General features: G+C 45.9%; 18 non-coding genes across 18 annotated transcripts; 9 read left to right on the plus strand and 9 right to left on the minus strand.

Moving 5' to 3' along the window:
- Window positions 1-629: 629 nt before the first annotated feature.
- Window positions 630-736, plus strand: LOC138297683 (U6 spliceosomal RNA). The gene has a single exon (XR_011204227.1). It is a non-coding gene; the product is annotated as a U6 spliceosomal RNA (small nuclear RNA).
- Window positions 737-2,518: 1,782 nt separating this feature from the next.
- Window positions 2,519-2,591, minus strand: TRNAH-AUG (transfer RNA histidin (anticodon AUG)). The gene has a single exon. It is a non-coding gene; the product is annotated as a tRNA-His (tRNA).
- Window positions 2,592-3,370: 779 nt separating this feature from the next.
- On the plus strand, window positions 3,371-3,477 carry LOC138297684 (U6 spliceosomal RNA). Its single transcript, XR_011204228.1, has one exon. It is a non-coding gene; the product is annotated as a U6 spliceosomal RNA (small nuclear RNA).
- Window positions 3,478-5,259: 1,782 nt separating this feature from the next.
- TRNAH-AUG (transfer RNA histidin (anticodon AUG)) lies at window positions 5,260-5,332 on the minus strand. Its single transcript has one exon. It is a non-coding gene; the product is annotated as a tRNA-His (tRNA).
- A 779-nt stretch (window positions 5,333-6,111) lies between these two features.
- Window positions 6,112-6,218, plus strand: LOC138297909 (U6 spliceosomal RNA). Its single transcript, XR_011204446.1, has one exon. It is a non-coding gene; the product is annotated as a U6 spliceosomal RNA (small nuclear RNA).
- Window positions 6,219-8,000: 1,782 nt separating this feature from the next.
- On the minus strand, window positions 8,001-8,073 carry TRNAH-AUG (transfer RNA histidin (anticodon AUG)). The gene has a single exon. It is a non-coding gene; the product is annotated as a tRNA-His (tRNA).
- Window positions 8,074-8,852: 779 nt separating this feature from the next.
- Window positions 8,853-8,959, plus strand: LOC138297685 (U6 spliceosomal RNA). Its single transcript, XR_011204229.1, has one exon. It is a non-coding gene; the product is annotated as a U6 spliceosomal RNA (small nuclear RNA).
- A 1,782-nt stretch (window positions 8,960-10,741) lies between these two features.
- Window positions 10,742-10,814, minus strand: TRNAH-AUG (transfer RNA histidin (anticodon AUG)). The gene has a single exon. It is a non-coding gene; the product is annotated as a tRNA-His (tRNA).
- Window positions 10,815-11,593: 779 nt separating this feature from the next.
- Window positions 11,594-11,700, plus strand: LOC138297686 (U6 spliceosomal RNA). Its single transcript, XR_011204230.1, has one exon. It is a non-coding gene; the product is annotated as a U6 spliceosomal RNA (small nuclear RNA).
- Window positions 11,701-13,482: 1,782 nt separating this feature from the next.
- On the minus strand, window positions 13,483-13,555 carry TRNAH-AUG (transfer RNA histidin (anticodon AUG)). The gene has a single exon. It is a non-coding gene; the product is annotated as a tRNA-His (tRNA).
- Window positions 13,556-14,334: 779 nt separating this feature from the next.
- LOC138297910 (U6 spliceosomal RNA) lies at window positions 14,335-14,441 on the plus strand. The gene has a single exon (XR_011204447.1). It is a non-coding gene; the product is annotated as a U6 spliceosomal RNA (small nuclear RNA).
- Window positions 14,442-16,223: 1,782 nt separating this feature from the next.
- On the minus strand, window positions 16,224-16,296 carry TRNAH-AUG (transfer RNA histidin (anticodon AUG)). Its single transcript has one exon. It is a non-coding gene; the product is annotated as a tRNA-His (tRNA).
- Window positions 16,297-17,075: 779 nt separating this feature from the next.
- On the plus strand, window positions 17,076-17,182 carry LOC138297688 (U6 spliceosomal RNA). The gene has a single exon (XR_011204232.1). It is a non-coding gene; the product is annotated as a U6 spliceosomal RNA (small nuclear RNA).
- A 1,782-nt stretch (window positions 17,183-18,964) lies between these two features.
- TRNAH-AUG (transfer RNA histidin (anticodon AUG)) lies at window positions 18,965-19,037 on the minus strand. Its single transcript has one exon. It is a non-coding gene; the product is annotated as a tRNA-His (tRNA).
- Window positions 19,038-19,816: 779 nt separating this feature from the next.
- On the plus strand, window positions 19,817-19,923 carry LOC138297911 (U6 spliceosomal RNA). The gene has a single exon (XR_011204448.1). It is a non-coding gene; the product is annotated as a U6 spliceosomal RNA (small nuclear RNA).
- A 1,782-nt stretch (window positions 19,924-21,705) lies between these two features.
- On the minus strand, window positions 21,706-21,778 carry TRNAH-AUG (transfer RNA histidin (anticodon AUG)). The gene has a single exon. It is a non-coding gene; the product is annotated as a tRNA-His (tRNA).
- A 779-nt stretch (window positions 21,779-22,557) lies between these two features.
- Window positions 22,558-22,664, plus strand: LOC138297689 (U6 spliceosomal RNA). The gene has a single exon (XR_011204233.1). It is a non-coding gene; the product is annotated as a U6 spliceosomal RNA (small nuclear RNA).
- Window positions 22,665-24,446: 1,782 nt separating this feature from the next.
- On the minus strand, window positions 24,447-24,519 carry TRNAH-AUG (transfer RNA histidin (anticodon AUG)). Its single transcript has one exon. It is a non-coding gene; the product is annotated as a tRNA-His (tRNA).
- Window positions 24,520-24,564: the final 45 nt, after the last annotated feature.

The following is a 24,564-nucleotide window of genomic DNA, read 5'->3' on the forward strand; positions in this document are numbered from 1 at the left end:
CCCCCCTGAAATTACATTCTGTCAGGTTTTCGTAACTTACACCAAGGACCCTAGGAGAGAAAAGGACACAAGTGCTAGACCAAGCAGACCCAGCAGCAAAGAAACATTTTGAATAAGCATTAGTTTCTTACAGAGTCTGGTTCAACATCATCGTTTCCAGAGCTGTAAGGGGCTGAGCCTGAGGATTCCTTAGTAAGCAGGCCAGTACAACACTAAAGCGTTTATTATTCAAATACAGGTGAAAATTAAGACACCTTTTCATATGCTCTCTCTTCCCTGGAACCCACCACAACACCATCCCACTCCCACAAGCCATCACCTAGCCTACTGTGCAGCTGACTCACCTTTTCCATCAACGTTCCCCAGGAAGTGTGATGTCACAATGCTCTTTGCCTGTAGTCTGGACCATGAGCCTTTGCAACCTGGCGTAATGAAGATGCTTACAATGTGTGAAGATTTGGACCACAAATATAGGGAATAGAAGTGGATTGTTAGGCCTCATGCCTTATTGCCATGTGTCTCAGAATTGAATGCTTACTGGACCATCCAATCAGCGCTTTCAGGCCACCCTACGTCTGAAGACTGCAGATTCAGGGAGTGTATATACATTGAAGGCTCACCCATGAAGTGTGCTTGCTTCGGCGGCACATATACTAAAATTGGAACGATACAGAGAAGATTAGCATGGCCCCTGCGCAAGGATGACACGCAAATTCGTGAAGCGTTCCATATTTTTAACAGCTTTCGAGAGAGAAAGGTCCTTTGTTTGCAAGTCTTCTAGTAATAATAAAGCAACTTCCAGTGCCTTCCTTCCCATTTGTATTTTTGAATTGGCCGCCCCTCAACATTCTTAAGGTGTTAACCGCTCCTGCAGGCCAATGCCAGTGCCCAGCTGCATTTAGCAAGGAAGACTTCAGCACTTCAGTGACCTTTCTTTCTATTTTCCAGCCTCCCTGTCATTATCCTTTACCCCGTCCCCCAACTCTATACTGTTGCCAGTGACGCATTGCTTTGTGGGAAGCTGGGCAGAGCAGAGAGAAGGGCAGGGCCTATGCAAATGAGGGCCTCTGGGCCATATGGGGACCCCCTTTTCAGCAGGACTGCTAAAGTAAGCCTTGCCACCAGATTGCTTGGTGAAGCTGGAAATACCAGGCCAGGTGAGGCACTGGGTTCTATCGGTCCATTGAGGACCCATTGGGCCGGCCTCCCTCAGTTTCTGAGGTCCAAGAAATGTTCACCCTGCACCCTTTTAGAGAGGTTTTGGCCGATCGTGGCCGATCGGGGATGAGAGGGGCAGAAGGCAGAAAGAGCACAATGCTCTTGAAGCTGCTCTAATCCACCTCTCTCCCCGCCTTGGGTTCCATCTGGGTGTGTCAGGTGTTGGCCCATGGATAACAAGGAACTGGCTCAGTGCATTATGATTCTCACAAAATTAAAAGGGCCATCTATCAAGTGCTAACTCAAACACACTACACACTCTGGCACACATCTGTGTTAACAACCTTTATACCTTGTTTGAAGGATCAAGGACCCCTGTTGAAATCCCAGACCCGCGCACCCCTTGAGGGTGAACGCTTGGCTGTTTCAAAATTCAGTTTTACTGGGGGGTTATGATGGACTTTTCAAGACCCACGTCTGGGCAACATTTGAAATCATTCCCCCCATTTCTCTCAGAAATGCCTATGGTTCGGGGAGTAGTTGCTCCACAATCTTTCTCTTCCACCAATCAGTAGTATTTCCTTGAGAGCTGTTTACTATATTGAATCTTTGGAGGTAAATGTTCCTTTCATCTGCAAGCAGGCTCTTTTTAAGAATGTTTGCCATCATAGGCAGTGTAACTTTTCGCCCCCTACCTAGGCATTCTAATTCTCTTCCACCAAATCAAAGACATTGCCTCATTGTGCATATAATTGTGTGCCCGCCGTCCCCTGCTTTGTTATTGAGGCTGCCATCAATCGAATGACATCTGCCTGTGCCCAAGAGTAGTATTACTGATGAGCATTAAACTGCAGCCTACTGATTAAAAAATCACAATAGATGAAAAAGTGCAAGGTCTACATAGGGTTCAAACCTGCAGTCTTCAGATCCAAAAGAAGGCATGTTATCTCTTTCACCAGGAGCCTTTTCACATGGGGCTTCTTTCTATAATTTTCAAGAGAGTTCTAAAAGGTGGGTGTCTTGAACAGTTGTTCCTAAAAATCCTGCACAACCAATTTTTTAGACCCCTGCGACCCGCATCTTGACCCTTGAAGTAAAACTATTTTCACTCCAGAAAACAAATGTTGTGAAGTTTTCCTCCCTTGTTCAAAAAGCTTAGGCTTGGGAAACATTCAAAGGTCAGGCTCATAGAATCCAGGACAATCATTAAACTTTCGACTATTCACAGTTGCTATCACAGCCTCCTTACCACGGAACGATTGTTGGATACATCCCGCACCGGAATGTTAATCCTACAAGAAGACTGAGATAATTAAGAACTCAAGTGTAATTACCTGAAAAAAGGGACCGGCAACCCTTCCGAGCCAGATAGGAGTCGAACCTACAATCTTCTGATCCATAGTCAGAAGCGTTATCCATTGCGCCACTGGCCCCATATAAGAGCACTTTCCCCCTTCTCCTTCAGAGAGTGCTAGAGAATGCGCGCCCTCGCGTGTGTGTGTGTCTGTGTTTTAAAACGTCATTCTATCACAATATGTAACCACATTTACAACGCACACTGAAGCTGCAAGTGAACTTACCTGCCCCCCTGAAATTACATTCTGTCAGGTTTTCGTAACTTACACCAAGGACCCTAGGAGAGAAAAGGACACAAGTGCTAGACCAAGCAGACCCAGCAGCAAAGAAACATTTTGAATAAGCATTAGTTTCTTACAGAGTCTGGTTCAACATCATCGTTTCCAGAGCTGTAAGGGGCTGAGCCTGAGGATTCCTTAGTAAGCAGGCCAGTACAACACTAAAGCGTTTATTATTCAAATACAGGTGAAAATTAAGACACCTTTTCATATGCTCTCTCTGCCCTGGAACCCACCACAACACCATCCCACTCCCACAAGCCATCACCTAGCCTACTGTGCAGCTGACTCACCTTTTCCATCAACGTTCCCCAGGAAGTGTGATGTCACAATGCTCTTTGCCTGTAGTCTGGACCATGAGCCTTTGCAACCTGGCGTAATGAAGATGCTTACAATGTGTGAAGATTTGGACCACAAATATAGGGAATAGAAGTGGATTGTTAGGCCTCATGCCTTATTGCCATGTGTCTCAGAATTGAATGCTTACTGGACCATCCAATCAGCGCTTTCAGGCCACCCTACGTCTGAAGACTGCAGATTCAGGGAGTGTATATACATTGAAGGCTCACCCATGAAGTGTGCTTGCTTCGGCGGCACATATACTAAAATTGGAACGATACAGAGAAGATTAGCATGGCCCCTGCGCAAGGATGACACGCAAATTCGTGAAGCGTTCCATATTTTTAACAGCTTTCGAGAGAGAAAGGTCCTTTGTTTGCAAGTCTTCTAGTAATAATAAAGCAACTTCCAGTGCCTTCCTTCCCATTTGTATTTTTGAATTGGCCGCCCCTCAACATTCTTAAGGTGTTAACCGCTCCTGCAGGCCAATGCCAGTGCCCAGCTGCATTTAGCAAGGAAGACTTCAGCACTTCAGTGACCTTTCTTTCTATTTTCCAGCCTCCCTGTCATTATCCTTTACCCCGTCCCCCAACTCTATACTGTTGCCAGTGACGCATTGCTTTGTGGGAAGCTGGGCAGAGCAGAGAGAAGGGCAGGGCCTATGCAAATGAGGGCCTCTGGGCCATATGGGGACCCCCTTTTCAGCAGGACTGCTAAAGTAAGCCTTGCCACCAGATTGCTTGGTGAAGCTGGAAATACCAGGCCAGGTGAGGCACTGGGTTCTATCGGTCCATTGAGGACCCATTGGGCCGGCCTCCCTCAGTTTCTGAGGTCCAAGAAATGTTCACCCTGCACCCTTTTAGAGAGGTTTTGGCCGATCGTGGCCGATCGGGGATGAGAGGGGCAGAAGGCAGAAAGAGCACAATGCTCTTGAAGCTGCTCTAATCCACCTCTCTCCCCGCCTTGGGTTCCATCTGGGTGTGTCAGGTGTTGGCCCATGGATAACAAGGAACTGGCTCAGTGCATTATGATTCTCATAAAATTAAAAGGGCCATCTATCAAGTGCTAACTCAAACACACTACACACTCTGGCACACATCTGTGTTAACAACCTTTATACCTTGTTTGAAGGATCAAGGACCCCTGTTGAAATCCCAGACCCGCGCACCCCTTGAGGGTGAACGCTTGGCTGTTTCAAAATTCAGTTTTACTGGGGGGTTATGATGGACTTTTCAAGACCCACGTCTGGGCAACATTTGAAATCATTCCCCCCATTTCTCTCAGAAATGCCTATGGTTCGGGGAGTAGTTGCTCCACAATCTTTCTCTTCCACCAATCAGTAGTATTTCCTTGAGAGCTGTTTACTATATTGAATCTTTGGAGGTAAATGTTCCTTTCATCTGCAAGCAGGCTCTTTTTAAGAATGTTTGCCATCATAGGCAGTGTAACTTTTCGCCCCCTACCTAGGCATTCTAATTCTCTTCCACCAAATCAAAGACATTGCCTCATTGTGCATATAATTGTGTGCCCGCCGTCCCCTGCTTTGTTATTGAGGCTGCCATCAATCGAATGACATCTGCCTGTGCCCAAGAGTAGTATTACTGATGAGCATTAAACTGCAGCCTACTGATTAAAAAATCACAATAGATGAAAAAGTGCAAGGTCTACATAGGGTTCAAACCTGCAGTCTTCAGATCCAAAAGAAGGCATGTTATCTCTTTCACCAGGAGCCTTTTCACATGGGGCTTATTTCTATAATTTTCAAGAGAGTTCTAAAAGGTGGGTGTCTTGAACAGTTGTTCCTAAAAATCCTGCACAACCAATTTTTTAGACCCCTGCGACCCGCATCTTGACCCTTGAAGTAAAACTATTTTCACTCCAGAAAACAAATGTTGTGAAGTTTTCCTCCCTTGTTCAAAAAGCTTAGGCTTGGGAAACATTCAAAGGTCAGGCTCATAGAATCCAGGACAATCATTAAACTTTCTACTAGCCACAGTTGCTATCACAGCCTCCTTACCACAGAACGATTGTTGGATACATCCCGCACCGGAATGTTAATCCTACAAGAAGACTGAGATAATTAAGAACTCAAGTGTAATTACATGAAAAAAGGGACCGGCAACCCTTCCGAGCCAGATAGGAGTCGAACCTACAATTTTCTGATCCATAGTCAGAAGCGTTATCCATTGCGCCACTGGCCCCATATAAGAGCACTTTCCCCCTTCTCCTTCAGAGAGTGCTAGAGAATGCGCGCCCTCGCGTGTGTGTGTGTCTGTGTTTTAAAACGTCATTCTATCACAATATGTAACCACATTTACAACGCACACTGAAGCTGCAAGTGAACTTACCTGCCCCCCTGAAATTACGTTCTGTCAGGTTTTCGTAAGTTACACCAAGGACCCTAGGAGAGAAAAGGACACAAGTGCCAGACCAAGCAGACCCAGCAGCAAAGAAACATTTTGAATAAGCATTAGTTTCTTACAGAGTCTGGTTCAACATCATCGTTTCCAGAGCTGTAAGGGGCTGAGCCTGAGGATTCCTTAGTAAGCAGGCCAGTACAACACTAAAGCGTTTATTATTCAAATACAGGTGAAAATTAAGACACCTTTTCATATGCTCTCTCTGCCCTGGAACCCACCACAACACCATCCCACTCCCACAAGCCATCACCTAGCCTACTGTGCAGCTGACTCACCTTTTCCATCAACGTTCCCCAGGAAGTGTGATGTCACAATGCTCTTTGCCTGTAGTCTGGACCATGAGCCTTTGCAACCTGGCGTAATGAAGATGCTTACAATGTGTGAAGATTTGGACCACAAATATAGGGAATAGAAGTGGATTGTTAGGCCTCATGCCTTATTGCCATGTGTCTCAGAATTGAATGCTTACTGGACCATCCAATCAGCGCTTTCAGGCCACCCTACGTCTGAAGACTGCAGATTCAGGGAGTGTATATACATTGAAGGCTCACCCATGAAGTGTGCTTGCTTCGGCGGTACATATACTAAAATTGGAACGATACAGAGAAGATTAGCATGGCCCCTGCGCAAGGATGACACGCAAATTCGTGAAGCGTTCCATATTTTTAACAGCTTTCGAGAGAGAAAGGTCCTTTGTTTGCAAGTCTTCTAGTAATAATAAAGCAACTTCCAGTGCCTTCCTTCCCATTTGTATTTTTGAATTGGCCGCCCCTCAACATTCTTAAGGTGTTAACCGCTCCTGCAGGCCAATGCCAGTGCCCAGCTGCATTTAGCAAGGAAGACTTCAGCACTTCAGTGACCTTTCTTTCTATTTTCCAGCCTCCCTGTCATTATCCTTTACCCCGTCCCCCAACTCTATACTGTTGCCAGTGACGCATTGCTTTGTGGGAAGCTGGGCAGAGCAGAGAGAAGGGCAGGGCCTATGCAAATGAGGGCCTCTGGGCCATATGGGGACCCCCTTTTCAGCAGGACTGCTAAAGTAAGCCTTGCCACCAGATTGCTTTGTGAAGCTGGAAATACCAGGCCAGGTGAGGCACTGGGTTCTATCGGTCCATTGAGGACCCATTGGGCCGGCCTCCCTCAGTTTCTGAGGTCCAAGAAATGTTCACCCTGCACCCTTTTAGAGAGGTTTTGGCCGATCGTGGCCGATCGGGGATGAGAGGGGCAGAAGGCAGAAACAGCACAATGCTCTTGAAGCTGCCCTAATCCACCTCTCTCCCCGCCTTGGGTTCCATCTGGGTGTGTCAGGTGTTGGCCCATGGATAACAAGGAACTGGCTCAGTGCATTATGATTCTCACAAAATTAAAAGGGCCATCTATCAAGTGCTAACTCAAACACACTACACACTCTGGCACACATCTGTGTTAACAACCTTTATACCTTGTTTGAAGGATCAAGGACCCCTGTTGAAATCCCAGACCCGCGCACCCCTTGAGGGTGAACGCTTGGCTGTTTCAAAATTCAGTTTTACTGGGGGGTTATGATGGACTTTTCAAGACCCACGTCTGGGCAACATTTGAAATCATTCCCCCCATTTCTCTCAGAAATGCCTATGGTTCGGGGAGTAGTTGCTCCACAATCTTTCTCTTCCACCAATCAGTAGTATTTCCTTGAGAGCTGTTTACTATATTGAATCTTTGGAGGTAAATGTTCCTTTCATCTGCAAGCAGGCTCTTTTTAAGAATGTTTGCCATCATAGGCAGTGTAACTTTTCGCCCCCTACCTAGGCATTCTAATTCTCTTCCACCAAATCAAAGACATTGCCTCATTGTGCATATAATTGTGTGCCCGCCGTCCCCTGCTTTGTTATTGAGGCTGCCATCAATCGAATGACATCTGCCTGTGCCCAAGAGTAGTATTACTGATGAGCATTAAACTGCAGCCTACTGATTAAAAAATCACAATAGATGAAAAAGTGCAAGGTCTACATAGGGTTCAAACCTGCAGTCTTCAGATCCAAAAGAAGGCATGTTATCTCTTTCACCAGGAGCCTTTTCACATGGGGCTTCTTTCTATAATTTTCAAGAGAGTTCTAAAAGGTGGGTGTCTTGAACAGTTGTTCCTAAAAATCCTGCACAACCAATTTTTTAGACCCCTGCGACCCGCATCTTGACCCTTGAAGTAAAACTATTTTCACTCCAGAAAACAAATGTTGTGAAGTTTTCCTCCCTTGTTCAAAAAGCTTAGGCTTGGGAAACATTCAAAGGTCAGGCTCATAGAATCCAGGACAATCATTAAACTTTCGACTATTCACAGTTGCTATCACAGCCTCCTTACCACGGAACGATTGTTGGATACATCCCGCACCGGAATGTTAATCCTACAAGAAGACTGAGATAATTAAGAACTCAAGTGTAATTACCTGAAAAAAGGGACCGGCAACCCTTCCGAGCCAGATAGGAGTCGAACCTACAATCTTCTGATCCATAGTCAGAAGCGTTATCCATTGCGCCACTGGCCCCATATAAGAGCACTTTCCCCCTTCTCCTTCAGAGAGTGCTAGAGAATGCGCGCCCTCGCGTGTGTGTGTGTCTGTGTTTTAAAACGTCATTCTATCACAATATGTAACCACATTTACAACGCACACTGAAGCTGCAAGTGAACTTACCTGCCCCCCTGAAATTACATTCTGTCAGGTTTTCGTAACTTACACCAAGGACCCTAGGAGAGAAAAGGACACAAGTGCTAGACCAAGCAGACCCAGCAGCAAAGAAACATTTTGAATAAGCATTAGTTTCTTACAGAGTCTGGTTCAACATCATCGTTTCCAGAGCTGTAAGGGGCTGAGCCTGAGGATTCCTTAGTAAGCAGGCCAGTACAACACTAAAGCGTTTATTATTCAAATACAGGTGAAAATTAAGACACCTTTTCATATGCTCTCTCTTCCCTGGAACCCACCACAACACCATCCCACTCCCACAAGCCATCACCTAGCCTACTGTGCAGCTGACTCACCTTTTCCATCAACGTTCCCCAGGAAGTGTGATGTCACAATGCTCTTTGCCTGTAGTCTGGACCATGAGCCTTTGCAACCTGGCGTAATGAAGATGCTTACAATGTGTGAAGATTTGGACCACAAATATAGGGAATAGAAGTGGATTGTTAGGCCTCATGCCTTATTGCCATGTGTCTCAGAATTGAATGCTTACTGGACCATCCAATCAGCGCTTTCAGGCCACCCTACGTCTGAAGACTGCAGATTCAGGGAGTGTATATACATTGAAGGCTCACCCATGAAGTGTGCTTGCTTCGGCGGCACATATACTAAAATTGGAACGATACAGAGAAGATTAGCATGGCCCCTGCGCAAGGATGACACGCAAATTCGTGAAGCGTTCCATATTTTTAACAGCTTTCGAGAGAGAAAGGTCCTTTGTTTGCAAGTCTTCTAGTAATAATAAAGCAACTTCCAGTGCCTTCCTTCCCATTTGTATTTTTGAATTGGCCGCCCCTCAACATTCTTAAGGTGTTAACCGCTCCTGCAGGCCAATGCCAGTGCCCAGCTGCATTTAGCAAGGAAGACTTCAGCACTTCAGTGACCTTTCTTTCTATTTTCCAGCCTCCCTGTCATTATCCTTTACCCCGTCCCCCAACTCTATACTGTTGCCAGTGACGCATTGCTTTGTGGGAAGCTGGGCAGAGCAGAGAGAAGGGCAGGGCCTATGCAAATGAGGGCCTCTGGGCCATATGGGGACCCCCTTTTCAGCAGGACTGCTAAAGTAAGCCTTGCCACCAGATTGCTTGGTGAAGCTGGAAATACCAGGCCAGGTGAGGCACTGGGTTCTATCGGTCCATTGAGGACCCATTGGGCCGGCCTCCCTCAGTTTCTGAGGTCCAAGAAATGTTCACCCTGCACCCTTTTAGAGAGGTTTTGGCCGATCGTGGCCGATCGGGGATGAGAGGGGCAGAAGGCAGAAAGAGCACAATGCTCTTGAAGCTGCTCTAATCCACCTCTCTCCCCGCCTTGGGTTCCATCTGGGTGTGTCAGGTGTTGGCCCATGGATAACAAGGAACTGGCTCAGTGCATTATGATTCTCACAAAATTAAAAGGGCCATCTATCAAGTGCTAACTCAAACACACTACACACTCTGGCACACATCTGTGTTAACAACCTTTATACCTTGTTTGAAGGATCAAGGACCCCTGTTGAAATCCCAGACCCGCGCACCCCTTGAGGGTGAACGCTTGGCTGTTTCAAAATTCAGTTTTACTGGGGGGTTATGATGGACTTTTCAAGACCCACGTCTGGGCAACATTTGAAATCATTCCCCCCATTTCTCTCAGAAATGCCTATGGTTCGGGGAGTAGTTGCTCCACAATCTTTCTCTTCCACCAATCAGTAGTATTTCCTTGAGAGCTGTTTACTATATTGAATCTTTGGAGGTAAATGTTCCTTTCATCTGCAAGCAGGCTCTTTTTAAGAATGTTTGCCATCATAGGCAGTGTAACTTTTCGCCCCCTACCTAGGCATTCTAATTCTCTTCCACCAAATCAAAGACATTGCCTCATTGTGCATATAATTGTGTGCCCGCCGTCCCCTGCTTTGTTATTGAGGCTGCCATCAATCGAATGACATCTGCCTGTGCCCAAGAGTAGTATTACTGATGAGCATTAAACTGCAGCCTACTGATTAAAAAATCACAATAGATGAAAAAGTGCAAGGTCTACATAGGGTTCAAACCTGCAGTCTTCAGATCCAAAAGAAGGCATGTTATCTCTTTCACCAGGAGCCTTTTCACATGGGGCTTCTTTCTATAATTTTCAAGAGAGTTCTAAAAGGTGGGTGTCTTGAACAGTTGTTCCTAAAAATCCTGCACAACCAATTTTTTAGACCCCTGCGACCCGCATCTTGACCCTTGAAGTAAAACTATTTTCACTCCAGAAAACAAATGTTGTGAAGTTTTCCTCCCTTGTTCAAAAAGCTTAGGCTTGGGAAACATTCAAAGGTCAGGCTCATAGAATCCAGGACAATCATTAAACTTTCGACTATTCACAGTTGCTATCACAGCCTCCTTACCACGGAACGATTGTTGGATACATCCCGCACCGGAATGTTAATCCTACAAGAAGACTGAGATAATTAAGAACTCAAGTGTAATTACCTGAAAAAAGGGACCGGCAACCCTTCCGAGCCAGATAGGAGTCGAACCTACAATCTTCTGATCCATAGTCAGAAGCGTTATCCATTGCGCCACTGGCCCCATATAAGAGCACTTTCCCCCTTCTCCTTCAGAGAGTGCTAGAGAATGCGCGCCCTCGCGTGTGTGTGTGTCTGTGTTTTAAAACGTCATTCTATCACAATATGTAACCACATTTACAACGCACACTGAAGCTGCAAGTGAACTTACCTGCCCCCCTGAAATTACATTCTGTCAGGTTTTCGTAACTTACACCAAGGACCCTAGGAGAGAAAAGGACACAAGTGCTAGACCAAGCAGACCCAGCAGCAAAGAAACATTTTGAATAAGCATTAGTTTCTTACAGAGTCTGGTTCAACATCATCGTTTCCAGAGCTGTAAGGGGCTGAGCCTGAGGATTCCTTAGTAAGCAGGCCAGTACAACACTAAAGCGTTTATTATTCAAATACAGGTGAAAATTAAGACACCTTTTCATATGCTCTCTCTGCCCTGGAACCCACCACAACACCATCCCACTCCCACAAGCCATCACCTAGCCTACTGTGCAGCTGACTCACCTTTTCCATCAACGTTCCCCAGGAAGTGTGATGTCACAATGCTCTTTGCCTGTAGTCTGGACCATGAGCCTTTGCAACCTGGCGTAATGAAGATGCTTACAATGTGTGAAGATTTGGACCACAAATATAGGGAATAGAAGTGGATTGTTAGGCCTCATGCCTTATTGCCATGTGTCTCAGAATTGAATGCTTACTGGACCATCCAATCAGCGCTTTCAGGCCACCCTACGTCTGAAGACTGCAGATTCAGGGAGTGTATATACATTGAAGGCTCACCCATGAAGTGTGCTTGCTTCGGCGGCACATATACTAAAATTGGAACGATACAGAGAAGATTAGCATGGCCCCTGCGCAAGGATGACACGCAAATTCGTGAAGCGTTCCATATTTTTAACAGCTTTCGAGAGAGAAAGGTCCTTTGTTTGCAAGTCTTCTAGTAATAATAAAGCAACTTCCAGTGCCTTCCTTCCCATTTGTATTTTTGAATTGGCCGCCCCTCAACATTCTTAAGGTGTTAACCGCTCCTGCAGGCCAATGCCAGTGCCCAGCTGCATTTAGCAAGGAAGACTTCAGCACTTCAGTGACCTTTCTTTCTATTTTCCAGCCTCCCTGTCATTATCCTTTACCCCGTCCCCCAACTCTATACTGTTGCCAGTGACGCATTGCTTTGTGGGAAGCTGGGCAGAGCAGAGAGAAGGGCAGGGCCTATGCAAATGAGGGCCTCTGGGCCATATGGGGACCCCCTTTTCAGCAGGACTGCTAAAGTAAGCCTTGCCACCAGATTGCTTGGTGAAGCTGGAAATACCAGGCCAGGTGAGGCACTGGGTTCTATCGGTCCATTGAGGACCCATTGGGCCGGCCTCCCTCAGTTTCTGAGGTCCAAGAAATGTTCACCCTGCACCCTTTTAGAGAGGTTTTGGCCGATCGTGGCCGATCGGGGATGAGAGGGGCAGAAGGCAGAAAGAGCACAATGCTCTTGAAGCTGCTCTAATCCACCTCTCTCCCCGCCTTGGGTTCCATCTGGGTGTGTCAGGTGTTGGCCCATGGATAACAAGGAACTGGCTCAGTGCATTATGATTCTCATAAAATTAAAAGGGCCATCTATCAAGTGCTAACTCAAACACACTACACACTCTGGCACACATCTGTGTTAACAACCTTTATACCTTGTTTGAAGGATCAAGGACCCCTGTTGAAATCCCAGACGCGCGCACCCCTTGAGGGTGAACGCTTGGCTGTTTCAAAATTCAGTTTTACTGGGGGGTTATGATGGACTTTTCAAGACCCACGTCTGGGCAACATTTGAAATCATTCCCCCCATTTCTCTCAGAAATGCCTATGGTTCGGGGAGTAGTTGCTCCACAATCTTTCACTTCCACCAATCAGTAGTATTTCCTTGAGAGCTGTTTACTATATTGAATCTTTGGAGGTAAATGTTCCTTTCATCTGCAAGCAGGCTCTTTTTAAGAATGTTTGCCATCATAGGCAGTGTAACTTTTCGCCCCCTACCTAGGCATTCTAATTCTCTTCCACCAAATCAAAGACATTGCCTCATTGTGCATATAATTGTGTGCCCGCCGTCCCCTGCTTTGTTATTGAGGCTGCCATCAATCGAATGACATCTGCCTGTGCCCAAGAGTAGTATTACTGATGAGCATTAAACTGCAGCCTACTGATTAAAAAATCACAATAGATGAAAAAGTGCAAGGTCTACATAGGGTTCAAACCTGCAGTCTTCAGATCCAAAAGAAGGCATGTTATCTCTTTCACCAGGAGCCTTTTCACATGGGGCTTATTTCTATAATTTTCAAGAGAGTTCTAAAAGGTGGGTGTCTTGAACAGTTGTTCCTAAAAATCCTGCACAACCAATTTTTTAGACCCCTGCGACCCGCATCTTGACCCTTGAAGTAAAACTATTTTCACTCCAGAAAACAAATGTTGTGAAGTTTTCCTCCCTTGTTCAAAAAGCTTAGGCTTGGGAAACATTCAAAGGTCAGGCTCATAGAATCCAGGACAATCATTAAACTTTCTACTAGCCACAGTTGCTATCACAGCCTCCTTACCACAGAACGATTGTTGGATACATCCCGCACCGGAATGTTAATCCTACAAGAAGACTGAGATAATTAAGAACTCAAGTGTAATTACATGAAAAAAGGGACCGGCAACCCTTCCGAGCCAGATAGGAGTCGAACCTACAATTTTCTGATCCATAGTCAGAAGCGTTATCCATTGCGCCACTGGCCCCATATAAGAGCACTTTCCCCCTTCTCCTTCAGAGAGTGCTAGAGAATGCGCGCCCTCGCGTGTGTGTGTGTCTGTGTTTTAAAACGTCATTCTATCACAATATGTAACCACATTTACAACGCACACTGAAGCTGCAAGTGAACTTACCTGCCCCCCTGAAATTACGTTCTGTCAGGTTTTCGTAAGTTACACCAAGGACCCTAGGAGAGAAAAGGACACAAGTGCCAGACCAAGCAGACCCAGCAGCAAAGAAACATTTTGAATAAGCATTAGTTTCTTACAGAGTCTGGTTCAACATCATCGTTTCCAGAGCTGTAAGGGGCTGAGCCTGAGGATTCCTTAGTAAGCAGGCCAGTACAACACTAAAGCGTTTATTATTCAAATACAGGTGAAAATTAAGACACCTTTTCATATGCTCTCTCTGCCCTGGAACCCACCACAACACCATCCCACTCCCACAAGCCATCACCTAGCCTACTGTGCAGCTGACTCACCTTTTCCATCAACGTTCCCCAGGAAGTGTGATGTCACAATGCTCTTTGCCTGTAGTCTGGACCATGAGCCTTTGCAACCTGGCGTAATGAAGATGCTTACAATGTGTGAAGATTTGGACCACAAATATAGGGAATAGAAGTGGATTGTTAGGCCTCATGCCTTATTGCCATGTGTCTCAGAATTGAATGCTTACTGGACCATCCAATCAGCGCTTTCAGGCCACCCTACGTCTGAAGACTGCAGATTCAGGGAGTGTATATACATTGAAGGCTCACCCATGAAGTGTGCTTGCTTCGGCGGTACATATACTAAAATTGGAACGATACAGAGAAGATTAGCATGGCCCCTGCGCAAGGATGACACGCAAATTCGTGAAGCGTTCCATATTTTTAACAGCTTTCGAGAGAGAAAGGTCCTTTGTTTGCAAGTCTTCTAGTAATAATAAAGCAACTTCCAGTGCCTTCCTTCCCATTTGTATTTTTGAATTGGCCGCCCCTCAACATTCTTAAGGTGTTAACCGCTCCTGCAGGCCAATGCCAGTGCCCAGCTGCATTTAGCAAGGAAGACTTCAGCACTTCAGTGACCTTTCTTTCTATTTTCCAGCCTCCCTGTCATTATCCTTTACCCCGTCCCCCAACTCTATACTGTTGCCAGTGACGCATTGCTTTGTGGGAAGCTGGGCAGAGCAGAGAGAAGGGCAGGGCCTATGCAAATGAGGGCCTCTGGGCCATATGGGGACCCCCTTTTCAGCAGGACTGCTAAAGTAAGCCTTGCCACCAGATTGCTTTGTGAAGCTGGAAATACCAGGCCAGGTGAGGCACTGGGTTCTATCGGTCCATTGAGGACCCATTGGGCCGGCCTCCCTCAGTTTCTGAGGTCCAAGAAATGTTCACCCTGCACCCTTTTAGAGAGGTTTTGGCCGATCGTGGCCGATCGGGGATGAGGGGGGCAGAAGGCAGAAACAGCACAATGCTCTTGAAGCTGCCCTAATCCACCTCTCTCCCCGCCTTGGGTTCCATCTGGGTGTGTCAGGTGTTGGCCCATGGATAACAAGGAACTGGCTCAGTGCATTATGATTCTCACAAAATTAAAAGGGCCATCTATCAAGTGCTAACTCAAACACACTACACACTCTGGCACACATCTGTGTTAACAACCTTTATACCTTGTTTGAAGGATCAAGGACCCCTGTTGAAATCCCAGACCCGCGCACCCCTTGAGGGTGAACGCTTGGCTGTTTCAAAATTCAGTTTTACTGGGGGGTTATGATGGACTTTTCAAGACCCACGTCTGGGCAACATTTGAAATCATTCCCCCCATTTCTCTCAGAAATGCCTATGGTTCGGGGAGTAGTTGCTCCACAATCTTTCTCTTCCACCAATCAGTAGTATTTCCTTGAGAGCTGTTTACTATATTGAATCTTTGGAGGTAAATGTTCCTTTCATCTGCAAGCAGGCTCTTTTTAAGAATGTTTGCCATCATAGGCAGTGTAACTTTTCGCCCCCTACCTAGGCATTCTAATTCTCTTCCACCAAATCAAAGACATTGCCTCATTGTGCATATAATTGTGTGCCCGCCGTCCCCTGCTTTGTTATTGAGGCTGCCATCAATCGAATGACATCTGCCTGTGCCCAAGAGTAGTATTACTGATGAGCATTAAACTGCAGCCTACTGATTAAAAAATCACAATAGATGAAAAAGTGCAAGGTCTACATAGGGTTCAAACCTGCAGTCTTCAGATCCAAAAGAAGGCATGTTATCTCTTTCACCAGGAGCCTTTTCACATGGGGCTTCTTTCTATAATTTTCAAGAGAGTTCTAAAAGGTGGGTGTCTTGAACAGTTGTTCCTAAAAATCCTGCACAACCAATTTTTTAGACCCCTGCGACCCGCATCTTGACCCTTGAAGTAAAACTATTTTCACTCCAGAAAACAAATGTTGTGAAGTTTTCCTCCCTTGTTCAAAAAGCTTAGGCTTGGGAAACATTCAAAGGTCAGGCTCATAGAATCCAGGACAATCATTAAACTTTCGACTATTCACAGTTGCTATCACAGCCTCCTTACCACGGAACGATTGTTGGATACATCCCGCACCGGAATGTTAATCCTACAAGAAGACTGAGATAATTAAGAACTCAAGTGTAATTACCTGAAAAAAGGGACCGGCAACCCTTCCGAGCCAGATAGGAGTCGAACCTACAATCTTCTGATCCATAGTCAGAAGCGTTATCCATTGCGCCACTGGCCCCATATAAGAGCACTTTCCCCCTTCTCCTTCAGAGAGTGCTAGAGAATGCGCGCCCTCGCGTGTGTGTGTGTCTGTGTTTTAAAACGTCATTCTATCACAATATGTAACCACATTTACAACGCACACTGAAGCTGCAAGTGAACTTACCTGCCCCCCTGAAATTACATTCTGTCAGGTTTTCGTAACTTACACCAAGGACCCTAGGAGAGAAAAGGACACAAGTGCTAGACCAAGCAGACCCAGCAGCAAAGAAACATTTTGAATAAGCATTAGTTTCTTACAGAGTCTGGTTCAACATCATCGTTTCCAGAGCTGTAAGGGGCTGAGCCTGAGGATTCCTTAGTAAGCAGGCCAGTACAACACTAAAGCGTTTATTATTCAAATACAGGTGAAAATTAAGACACCTTTTCATATGCTCTCTCTGCCCTGGAACCCACCACAACACCATCCCACTCCCACAAGCCATCACCTAGCCTACTGTGCAGCTGACTCACCTTTTCCATCAACGTTCCCCAGGAAGTGTGATGTCACAATGCTCTTTGCCTGTAGTCTGGACCATGAGCCTTTGCAACCTGGCGTAATGAAGATGCTTACAATGTGTGAAGATTTGGACCACAAATATAGGGAATAGAAGTGGATTGTTAGGCCTCATGCCTTATTGCCATGTGTCTCAGAATTGAATGCTTACTGGACCATCCAATCAGCGCTTTCAGGCCACCCTACGTCTGAAGACTGCAGATTCAGGGAGTGTATATACATTGAAGGCTCACCCATGAAGTGTGCTTGCTTCGGCGGCACATATACTAAAATTGGAACGATACAGAGAAGATTAGCATGGCCCCTGCGCAAGGATGACACGCAAATTCGTGAAGCGTTCCATATTTTTAACAGCTTTCGAGAGAGAAAGGTCCTTTGTTTGCAAGTCTTCTAGTAATAATAAAGCAACTTCCAGTGCCTTCCTTCCCATTTGTATTTTTGAATTGGCCGCCCCTCAACATTCTTAAGGTGTTAACCGCTCCTGCAGGCCAATGCCAGTGCCCAGCTGCATTTAGCAAGGAAGACTTCAGCACTTCAGTGACCTTTCTTTCTATTTTCCAGCCTCCCTGTCATTATCCTTTACCCCGTCCCCCAACTCTATACTGTTGCCAGTGACGCATTGCTTTGTGGGAAGCTGGGCAGAGCAGAGAGAAGGGCAGGGCCTATGCAAATGAGGGCCTCTGGGCCATATGGGGACCCCCTTTTCAGCAGGACTGCTAAAGTAAGCCTTGCCACCAGATTGCTTGGTGAAGCTGGAAATACCAGGCCAGGTGAGGCACTGGGTTCTATCGGTCCATTGAGGACCCATTGGGCCGGCCTCCCTCAGTTTCTGAGGTCCAAGAAATGTTCACCCTGCACCCTTTTAGAGAGGTTTTGGCCGATCGTGGCCGATCGGGGATGAGAGGGGCAGAAGGCAGAAAGAGCACAATGCTCTTGAAGCTGCTCTAATCCACCTCTCTCCCCGCCTTGGGTTCCATCTGGGTGTGTCAGGTGTTGGCCCATGGATAACAAGGAACTGGCTCAGTGCATTATGATTCTCATAAAATTAAAAGGGCCATCTATCAAGTGCTAACTCAAACACACTACACACTCTGGCACACATCTGTGTTAACAACCTTTATACCTTGTTTGAAGGATCAAGGACCCCTGTTGAAATCCCAGACCCGCGCACCCCTTGAGGGTGAACGCTTGGCTGTTTCAAAATTCAGTTTTACTGGGGGGTTATGATGGACTTTTCAAGACCCACGTCTGGGCAACATTTGAAATCATTCCCCCCATTTCTCTCAGAAATGCCTATGGTTCGGGGAGTAGTTGCTCCACAATCTTTCACTTCCACCAATCAGTAGTATTTCCTTGAGAGCTGTTTACTATATTGAATCTTTGGAGGTAAATGTTCCTTTCATCTGCAAGCAGGCTCTTTTTAAGAATGTTTGCCATCATAGGCAGTGTAACTTTTCGCCCCCTACCTAGGCATTCTAATTCTCTTCCACCAAATCAAAGACATTGCCTCATTGTGCATATAATTGTGTGCCCGCCGTCCCCTGCTTTGTTATTGAGGCTGCCATCAATCGAATGACATCTGCCTGTGCCCAAGAGTAGTATTACTGATGAGCATTAAACTGCAGCCTACTGATTAAAAAATCACAATAGATGAAAAAGTGCAAGGTCTACATAGGGTTCAAACCTGCAGTCTTCAGATCCAAAAGAAGGCATGTTATCTCTTTCACCAGGAGCCTTTTCACATGGGGCTTATTTCTATAATTTTCAAGAGAGTTCTAAAAGGTGGGTGTCTTGAACAGTTGTTCCTAAAAATCCTGCACAACCAATTTTTTAGACCCCTGCGACCCGCATCTTGACCCTTGAAGTAAAACTATTTTCACTCCAGAAAACAAATGTTGTGAAGTTTTCCTCCCTTGTTCAAAAAGCTTAGGCTTGGGAAACATTCAAAGGTCAGGCTCATAGAATCCAGGACAATCATTAAACTTTCTACTAGCCACAGTTGCTATCACAGCCTCCTTACCACAGAACGATTGTTGGATACATCCCGCACCGGAATGTTAATCCTACAAGAAGACTGAGATAATTAAGAACTCAAGTGTAATTACATGAAAAAAGGGACCGGCAACCCTTCCGAGCCAGATAGGAGTCGAACCTACAATTTTCTGATCCATAGTCAGAAGCGTTATCCATTGCGCCACTGGCCCCATATAAGAGCACTTTCCCCCTTCTCCTTCAGAGAGTGCTAGAGAATGCGCGCCCTCGCGTGTGTGTGTGTCTGTGTTTTAAAACGTCATTCTATCACAATATGTAACCACATTTACAACGCACACTGAAGCTGCAAGTGAACTTACCTGCCCCCCTGAAATTACGTTCTGTCAGGTTTTCGTAAGTTACACCAAGGACCCTAGGAGAGAAAAGGACACAAGTGCCAGACCAAGCAGACCCAGCAGCAAAGAAACATTTTGAATAAGCATTAGTTTCTTACAGAGTCTGGTTCAACATCATCGTTTCCAGAGCTGTAAGGGGCTGAGCCTGAGGATTCCTTAGTAAGCAGGCCAGTACAACACTAAAGCGTTTATTATTCAAATACAGGTGAAAATTAAGACACCTTTTCATATGCTCTCTCTGCCCTGGAACCCACCACAACACCATCCCACTCCCACAAGCCATCACCTAGCCTACTGTGCAGCTGACTCACCTTTTCCATCAACGTTCCCCAGGAAGTGTGATGTCACAATGCTCTTTGCCTGTAGTCTGGACCATGAGCCTTTGCAACCTGGCGTAATGAAGATGCTTACAATGTGTGAAGATTTGGACCACAAATATAGGGAATAGAAGTGGATTGTTAGGCCTCATGCCTTATTGCCATGTGTCTCAGAATTGAATGCTTACTGGACCATCCAATCAGCGCTTTCAGGCCACCCTACGTCTGAAGACTGCAGATTCAGGGAGTGTATATACATTGAAGGCTCACCCATGAAGTGTGCTTGCTTCGGCGGTACATATACTAAAATTGGAACGATACAGAGAAGATTAGCATGGCCCCTGCGCAAGGATGACACGCAAATTCGTGAAGCGTTCCATATTTTTAACAGCTTTCGAGAGAGAAAGGTCCTTTGTTTGCAAGTCTTCTAGTAATAATAAAGCAACTTCCAGTGCCTTCCTTCCCATTTGTATTTTTGAATTGGCCGCCCCTCAACATTCTTAAGGTGTTAACCGCTCCTGCAGGCCAATGCCAGTGCCCAGCTGCATTTAGCAAGGAAGACTTCAGCACTTCAGTGACCTTTCTTTCTATTTTCCAGCCTCCCTGTCATTATCCTTTACCCCGTCCCCCAACTCTATACTGTTGCCAGTGACGCATTGCTTTGTGGGAAGCTGGGCAGAGCAGAGAGAAGGGCAGGGCCTATGCAAATGAGGGCCTCTGGGCCATATGGGGACCCCCTTTTCAGCAGGACTGCTAAAGTAAGCCTTGCCACCAGATTGCTTTGTGAAGCTGGAAATACCAGGCCAGGTGAGGCACTGGGTTCTATCGGTCCATTGAGGACCCATTGGGCCGGCCTCCCTCAGTTTCTGAGGTCCAAGAAATGTTCACCCTGCACCCTTTTAGAGAGGTTTTGGCCGATCGTGGCCGATCGGGGATGAGAGGGGCAGAAGGCAGAAACAGCACAATGCTCTTGAAGCTGCCCTAATCCACCTCTCTCCCCGCCTTGGGTTCCATCTGGGTGTGTCAGGTGTTGGCCCATGGATAACAAGGAACTGGCTCAGTGCATTATGATTCTCACAAAATTAAAAGGGCCATCTATCAAGTGCTAACTCAAACACACTACACACTCTGGCACACATCTGTGTTAACAACCTTTATACCTTGTTTGAAGGATCAAGGACCCCTGTTGAAATCCCAGACCCGCGCACCCCTTGAGGGTGAACGCTTGGCTGTTTCAAAATTCAGTTTTACTGGGGGGTTATGATGGACTTTTCAAGACCCACGTCTGGGCAACATTTGAAATCATTCCCCCCATTTCTCTCAGAAATGCCTATGGTTCGGGGAGTAGTTGCTCCACAATCTTTCTCTTCCACCAATCAGTAGTATTTCCTTGAGAGCTGTTTACTATATTGAATCTTTGGAGGTAAATGTTCCTTTCATCTGCAAGCAGGCTCTTTTTAAGAATGTTTGCCATCATAGGCAGTGTAACTTTTCGCCCCCTACCTAGGCATTCTAATTCTCTTCCACCAAATCAAAGACATTGCCTCATTGTGCATATAATTGTGTGCCCGCCGTCCCCTGCTTTGTTATTGAGGCTGCCATCAATCGAATGACATCTGCCTGTGCCCAAGAGTAGTATTACTGATGAGCATTAAACTGCAGCCTACTGATTAAAAAATCACAATAGATGAAAAAGTGCAAGGTCTACATAGGGTTCAAACCTGCAGTCTTCAGATCCAAAAGAAGGCATGTTATCTCTTTCACCAGGAGCCTTTTCACATGGGGCTTCTTTCTATAATTTTCAAGAGAGTTCTAAAAGGTGGGTGTCTTGAACAGTTGTTCCTAAAAATCCTGCACAACCAATTTTTTAGACCCCTGCGACCCGCATCTTGACCCTTGAAGTAAAACTATTTTCACTCCAGAAAACAAATGTTGTGAAGTTTTCCTCCCTTGTTCAAAAAGCTTAGGCTTGGGAAACATTCAAAGGTCAGGCTCATAGAATCCAGGACAATCATTAAACTTTCGACTATTCACAGTTGCTATCACAGCCTCCTTACCACGGAACGATTGTTGGATACATCCCGCACCGGAATGTTAATCCTACAAGAAGACTGAGATAATTAAGAACTCAAGTGTAATTACCTGAAAAAAGGGACCGGCAACCCTTCCGAGCCAGATAGGAGTCGAACCTACAATCTTCTGATCCATAGTCAGAAGCGTTATCCATTGCGCCACTGGCCCCATATAAGAGCACTTTCCCCCTTCTCCTTCAGAGAGTGCTAGAGAATGCGCGCCCTCGCGTGTGTGTGTGTCTGTGTTTTAAAACGTCATTCTATCACAATATGTAACCACATTTACAACGCACACTGAAGCTGCAAGTGAACTTACCTGCCCCCCTGAAATTACATTCTGTCAGGTTTTCGTAACTTACACCAAGGACCCTAGGAGAGAAAAGGACACAAGTGCTAGACCAAGCAGACCCAGCAGCAAAGAAACATTTTGAATAAGCATTAGTTTCTTACAGAGTCTGGTTCAACATCATCGTTTCCAGAGCTGTAAGGGGCTGAGCCTGAGGATTCCTTAGTAAGCAGGCCAGTACAACACTAAAGCGTTTATTATTCAAATACAGGTGAAAATTAAGACACCTTTTCATATGCTCTCTCTGCCCTGGAACCCACCACAACACCATCCCACTCCCACAAGCCATCACCTAGCCTACTGTGCAGCTGACTCACCTTTTCCATCAACGTTCCCCAGGAAGTGTGATGTCACAATGCTCTTTGCCTGTAGTCTGGACCATGAGCCTTTGCAACCTGGCGTAATGAAGATGCTTACAATGTGTGAAGATTTGGACCACAAATATAGGGAATAGAAGTGGATTGTTAGGCCTCATGCCTTATTGCCATGTGTCTCAGAATTGAATGCTTACTGGACCATCCAATCAGCGCTTTCAGGCCACCCTACGTCTGAAGACTGCAGATTCAGGGAGTGTATATACATTGAAGGCTCACCCATGAAGTGTGCTTGCTTCGGCGGCACATATACTAAAATTGGAACGATACAGAGAAGATTAGCATGGCCCCTGCGCAAGGATGACACGCAAATTCGTGAAGCGTTCCATATTTTTAACAGCTTTCGAGAGAGAAAGGTCCTTTGTTTGCAAGTCTTCTAGTAATAATAAAGCAACTTCCAGTGCCTTCCTTCCCATTTGTATTTTTGAATTGGCCGCCCCTCAACATTCTTAAGGTGTTAACCGCTCCTGCAGGCCAATGCCAGTGCCCAGCTGCATTTAGCAAGGAAGACTTCAGCACTTCAGTGACCTTTCTTTCTATTTTCCAGCCTCCCTGTCATTATCCTTTACCCCGTCCCCCAACTCTATACTGTTGCCAGTGACGCATTGCTTTGTGGGAAGCTGGGCAGAGCAGAGAGAAGGGCAGGGCCTATGCAAATGAGGGCCTCTGGGCCATATGGGGACCCCCTTTTCAGCAGGACTGCTAAAGTAAGCCTTGCCACCAGATTGCTTGGTGAAGCTGGAAATACCAGGCCAGGTGAGGCACTGGGTTCTATCGGTCCATTGAGGACCCATTGGGCCGGCCTCCCTCAGTTTCTGAGGTCCAAGAAATGTTCACCCTGCACCCTTTTAGAGAGGTTTTGGCCGATCGTGGCCGATCGGGGATGAGAGGGGCAGAAGGCAGAAAGAGCACAATGCTCTTGAAGCTGCTCTAATCCACCTCTCTCCCCGCCTTGGGTTCCATCTGGGTGTGTCAGGTGTTGGCCCATGGATAACAAGGAACTGGCTCAGTGCATTATGATTCTCATAAAATTAAAAGGGCCATCTATCAAGTGCTAACTCAAACACACTACACACTCTGGCACACATCTGTGTTAACAACCTTTATACCTTGTTTGAAGGATCAAGGACCCCTGTTGAAATCCCAGACCCGCGCACCCCTTGAGGGTGAACGCTTGGCTGTTTCAAAATTCAGTTTTACTGGGGGGTTATGATGGACTTTTCAAGACCCACGTCTGGGCAACATTTGAAATCATTCCCCCCATTTCTCTCAGAAATGCCTATGGTTCGGGGAGTAGTTGCTCCACAATCTTTCACTTCCACCAATCAGTAGTATTTCCTTGAGAGCTGTTTACTATATTGAATCTTTGGAGGTAAATGTTCCTTTCATCTGCAAGCAGGCTCTTTTTAAGAATGTTTGCCATCATAGGCAGTGTAACTTTTCGCCCCCTACCTAGGCATTCTAATTCTCTTCCACCAAATCAAAGACATTGCCTCATTGTGCATATAATTGTGTGCCCGCCGTCCCCTGCTTTGTTATTGAGGCTGCCATCAATCGAATGACATCTGCCTGTGCCCAAGAGTAGTATTACTGATGAGCATTAAACTGCAGCCTACTGATTAAAAAATCACAATAGATGAAAAAGTGCAAGGTCTACATAGGGTTCAAACCTGCAGTCTTCAGATCCAAAAGAAGGCATGTTATCTCTTTCACCAGGAGCCTTTTCACATGGGGCTTATTTCTATAATTTTCAAGAGAGTTCTAAAAGGTGGGTGTCTTGAACAGTTGTTCCTAAAAATCCTGCACAACCAATTTTTTAGACCCCTGCGACCCGCATCTTGACCCTTGAAGTAAAACTATTTTCACTCCAGAAAACAAATGTTGTGAAGTTTTCCTCCCTTGTTCAAAAAGCTTAGGCTTGGGAAACATTCAAAGGTCAGGCTCATAGAATCCAGGACAATCATTAAACTTTCTACTAGCCACAGTTGCTATCACAGCCTCCTTACCACAGAACGATTGTTGGATACATCCCGCACCGGAATGTTAATCCTACAAGAAGACTGAGATAATTAAGAACTCAAGTGTAATTACATGAAAAAAGGGACCGGCAACCCTTCCGAGCCAGATAGGAGTCGAACCTACAATTTTCTGATCCATAGTCAGAAGCGTTATCCATTGCGCCACTGGCCCCATATAAGAGCACTTTCCCCCTTCTCCTTCAGAGAGTGCTAGAGA

This window comes from Pleurodeles waltl, chromosome 5, assembly GCF_031143425.1.
Source record: "Pleurodeles waltl isolate 20211129_DDA chromosome 5, aPleWal1.hap1.20221129, whole genome shotgun sequence".
Classification (NCBI taxonomy): Eukaryota; Metazoa; Chordata; class Amphibia; order Caudata; family Salamandridae; genus Pleurodeles; species Pleurodeles waltl.